The sequence below is a fragment of the Nicotiana attenuata genome, unplaced genomic scaffold, assembly GCF_001879085.1.
Source record: "Nicotiana attenuata strain UT unplaced genomic scaffold, NIATTr2, whole genome shotgun sequence".
Lineage (NCBI taxonomy): Eukaryota > Viridiplantae > Streptophyta > Magnoliopsida > Solanales > Solanaceae > Nicotiana > Nicotiana attenuata.
Window position 1 is genome coordinate 104,983 of NW_017673052.1, and position 5,481 is coordinate 110,463.

Below are 5,481 nucleotides of genomic sequence, written 5' to 3' on the forward strand. Positions count from 1 at the left end.
GGGGGGACAATGTTAACCATGATTACTAGCTCTTTTTAATCAAACACGTTCCTTATTTGAAATGAGTAAAAATTTCATAGGCAAACTGTAAAAGTACAGACAAGATATACTGGAGAGGAGCTGAAATAGGTCATGGATGTGTCATTGTGTCTCTACATAAACAAGCAAACGTACCAGGACAGAGATTGAAATTGAGATTGAGATTGGGATTGGTTAATTTGAGTGAGGAACAAATTTGACAAGACTGTCCATCTAGCAGCAGAATAGGAACAGGGATCACTGATTAGTACCAAAATTTTAGATTGTTAGCTTTTAGAGGTAAAACAGATACTATGTTAAAAGTCAATCTCAATTGAACCAGATACTGTTGTTTATTGTGCATTTAGCAAATGAACAGGAAGATGGATGGCAAGAAAGAAAGGTTTCATCGCAGTGGTTGCTGGTTGTAATGGTTCTTCTCCCTTTTCTTTGCAGGCTGCAGCAGCTAGCCTTGCATTCCTTGCAGGAGCCTCATTAGCTGCAGCCGTGGCACATGCTTGACTTTTGCTTCTTCATAGATGCCACTTTCTTAATCTTCTCCTTCACATCAACAGTAGGTGCGCCCTCTGCCTGTCAATGGTCCCGTTTCCAATGTCAACACCATTGGACTGATGTTGCTCTGTTATCATCTTTCTTATCCATCTCCACGTTGAGATTTTCTGCCTTCTTATGCTGTGCAGCACCTGCTGTGGTCAACAAGTGACTTACTCGCATAGAGAAGGTTGAAAACTATCCTAAACAGGCAAAACTAATACCAGATCATAAAGTTATAAAATGGAAAAAATCAACAAATTCATCATTATCACCTGCTCATGTTCTTCGTCATTATCATCATCCACTTTATCAAGGCCTTCTTCTTCGCTTTCACTTTCCTGATATCCGCGGGTACATACTTAATGCATTGAAGTAACGCTATAAAATCTAAACACATTAGATAGCACGTAAATTGTAAAATTAGAACTTACTTGTTCTTCGTGAAGCGGAAGCGAAAATCTGAAAGGAACCACAGCTGGAATCACTGGTCGATGGTGGTTGTCACGTTGTTACGACGAAACCCCCTATTCCACAGTCTAAACCCTAGTCTGATTTTAAGAGAAGACTAGGCGTAGGAAAATACTGCGTATTCTATTTCTTAGTTGTACATTGTATATGTACTTATATAGGGAATACTAGGGTACTAGGGTTACAGTAATTGCTAGAAATAATGTGTTTTGCCCTAGTGGGCCCCAGGAGCACCCCTTACGGGTAGACTCTATTTCCTACATCTCTCACTCACACATAATGGGAGTGCTCATCTAGTATGAGAAACATCTTCTTATCCCAACTCCTCAATCATTCATATATGGAAGTAGACGGTGCACCAGCATACTGCGAGAGCTAAGTGCTATACATTTGTTAGGAGTATATAGCCTCTTGTCGAGTGCAAACCTGCAAGTAGATCATAAAGTATGTAGTACCCTAGGTCATATAAATCACATGCGATATAGTCTCAAAATCTCATATATCATTATTTCTTGTATTCACAATCATAACTCATTAGTTATAATTGGTGCACCGGTGAATACAAATAAATGAGATTCCATCAATGATCTTCCTCTTCTCACGATCCTCTTAACATTAGTATGATTGCTTTTCTAGATATGCTCCGCTAGACCGAATCTGTGAACATGATCTTTTGGAAAGACACTAAGATAGATAACATCACACTATGTCTCAAGTATCGGAGTCTCTGAGGGTACAAAATCTTGAGCCATCATAAAAGCTCTGGGTCTCACACAACAAAGTTGAGAATAAACTTATATTAACCCAATTGGTCGATACTAGCACACATGGTATGAAACACGTGCTACAACATTTTCTCCTTTTTCTCAAGGAGTGTATGCCTTTATCTCGTAAAGAATGCTGTACAGATGATATTTAGACACTATAAGTATCTAAATTTGAGTTCTTTGATCTAAAAAATCATAGTTAACTTACATCTAGCTCACAAAGTAGACTAAGTGAACATTTTTCACCCTAATAACCTTATATCATTGTTTAAGAGATATTTTGATTATAAGTGAATAGCTCTCAAATTATCCTTATGATAAATTTTCTTAAAATCATGTCTCATCTCCTCACATCAATAAGATTAGCAGGTGCTTGCCAATGTGAGAAGGCTAACCTCTTCTCTACCCGACATACTTAAGAGAAGTGAATAAAGAATGCACATAACATTCAACAATATAAATATGTATGTATGTAAATCAACTTTATTGATAATCAAGAACATCAGTTTTGTGAACACGGGAAAATGAATAACAAAATGAAGAATATCAAAGTCAATGCAAGCCTTGAGAACTAGTGTGTCTCACAAATGCATCTCTAGAGAAAGGCTTGGTCAATGGATCTACTAATATATCTTTTGTAGACACATACTTCACATTCACTACCTTGCGTCTAACCATGTCTCTCGCATAGTTATACTTGATATCTATATGTTTTGTTTTACAATTAAACTTAGGGTCCTTAGTGGATGATATTGCAGACAGTAGACTAATACTGGTTTAGTATTTTTAGCGATATCCAACAAATGCTCCAAAAACTTTTTCAACCAAACAGCTTCTTGTGCTGTTGATGCGGAGCCACGTATTTGACTTCCATCGCAGATAGTGATACTCATGATTGTTTATTGCTACTCCATCACTAAGTAGTATTGATATGACGCCATCACTGAGTAAGAACACATATCCTGAGGTAGACTTCCTTTCGTCTAGATCTCCTCATGATCAACATCAAGGTATCCAACTATCGCAGATCCTTGCCACCTAGATAACAAAGCACATAATCAGCAGTTCCCTTCAGATATCTCATGATCCTCTTTACTGCTTGCCAATGTGCTAAATCTGGGTCGGTTTTATATTTACTTACCAAGCCAACTGCCTGAAAGATATCAGGTCTAGTGCATACCATAACATACATTAGACTTCCGACTGCGCTTCTATAAGGAACTCGGCTCATTCTTTCTGTCTCTTCAGGAGTCTTAGGACACATCTGACTTCCCAAGGCACGGCCTTTACTGACAGGAGTATCAACTGGGCTACTGTTTTGCATATTGAATCGTTCAAGATCTTTTCTAATGTAATTCTCTTGTGAGTGATACAATAGTTTCTTTGGACGATCTCTTGAAATCTTAACTCCAAGAATATATGTAGCTTCACCCATATCTTTCATCTCAAATTGAGATGACAACTATGACTTTATCTCGGTGATAAACTCCTTATCATTTCTAGCAATAAGTATGTCATCTACATATAATGTTAAAATCACAAGCTTGTTCCTTGATCGTTTGGTATAAACGCAATGGTCTTCATCCATCATGGTAAAACCATTGGACACAACAACATATTGAAAGCGTATATACCACTGCCTTGAAGATTGTTCGAGGCTAAAATAGACTTCAAAAGTCTACAAACCTTTTGTTTGTGGCCCTTTTCAATGAAGTACTCAGGTTGTTCCATATAGATTTCTCCATCTAGTTCTCCATTGAGAAAGGCGGTCTTTACATTCATCTGATATAATTCAAGATCCAAGCTTGCAACAATAGCTAGAACTAGGCGAACAGAGTTAAATCGTACAGCAGGCGAGAAAGTCTCTTCGTAGTCTATTCCTTTATGCTGTGTATACCCTTTCGCCACCAGTCGAGCCTTATATCTCTCAATTGTGCCATCAACCTTGAGTTTAATTTTTGGAACCCATTTGCTCCCAATTTCTTTGCGTCCTTCAGGGAGGTCAACTAGTTCCCTAGACTTTCTTGACTCTCAAAGACTCCAATTCATCTTCCATTGCTTTTCTCCATTTATCCTTAAAAGGGCATGAGAGAGCGTCATTTACATTTCTAGTTTTCTTCTTGTAGGATCATCATAAATAGTTCACCACCTTTAACATCAAATCGTCGGTAAAAAATCTTTTTACGAGAACCACGACTTATATGTGATTCATCATTGTTCCCATTTGGATCAATGTCTGTGATGACCCAAAAGGTCATCACTCGTTTTGAAAGTAAATTCTGTGTTCCGAGGCCTTAAAACCTCCTTTTGTCTCACCTTGATTTGCGTGCACAGTCCGGACGTGTATCCGAAAATTCATTATGTGAAAATCTGTGAAAAATGATGAATTTTGCTTTTAAAATGAATTTGGGTTGACTTCGGTCAATATTTTGGGTAAAGGGACCCGGACCCGGACCCGGACCCATGATTTGACGGTCCCGGAGGGTCCGTAGGAAAATATGGGACTTCGGCGTATGCCCGGAATTGAATTTCGAGGTTCCAAGCACGAGAAATGAATTTTTAAAGAAAATTGTTTTCTGGAATATATATGAGTTTTGGAAATGAAATATGTTTGAATTTGATGGTATCGGGCCCGTATTTTGGTTCCGGAGCCTGGTATAAGTTTGAAATAATAATTTGGTTGAATTTGAAAAATTTGGTAAAGATCGGAATTGGTTTGGTATAAAACGGACTTAAAGTTGAGAAATTGAAAATTTTGGTGTTCTTGAATGATTTCATGAATTTGGGGTTTAATTCATAGTTGTTGATGTTATTTTGATGATTTGATTGCACGAGCAAGTCCGTATGATGTTTTTAGGTTGGTGTGCATGTTTGATTTGGAACACCAAGGGCTCGGGTGAGTTTTGGATAGGCCACGGAGTGAAATTTGGACTTAGGGAATTGCTGGTATGTTGCAGGTCTGCAGGCTTCGCAAATTCGAGCTCGCAAATGCGGAAAGCCCAGGACCAGCACTACCTCGCAAATGCGAGGTACCCTTCGCAAATGCGAAGTCATCTGAATATGCCAGTTGTCACAAATGCGACACTCCCATCGCAAATGCGAGTTCGCAATTGCAAACATCCAATCGCAAATGCGAAGGAAACAGGTTTCTGAAGGGTTCGCAATTGCGAGCCCTGGTCGCAATTGCGACATCAGAGACCTGCTAAAATGAATTTCAGACGGGATTTCAACCATTTTTACAACCTTTTCAAAACCTAAACACCTTTGGGCGATTTTTCAAAGACAAATACTCTTCCAAATCGATTGTAAGTCATTTCTAACTCGTTTTTATTAATCTTTAACATCTTTTCTCATGATTTCAACTCAAAATCAAAGGTTTTCATGGGGGAAATTGGGTGTTTTGGGTAGAACTTAGGTTTTTCAAATTTTGAGGATTTGGACCTCGATTTGAGGTTCGATTTCAAAACAAATTATATATTTGAGTTCGTGGGTGAATGGGTAGTCGGGTTTTGGTTTGAACCTCGGATTTTGACCATGTGGGTCCGGGGCTGATTTTTGACTTTCTGGGAAAAAAACATTAGAAAATATATTTTCATGCATTAGAATTAATTCATTTAGCATTTATTGATATAGTTAAGTAACTTGTGGCTAGATACAAATGAATTGGTGGTGG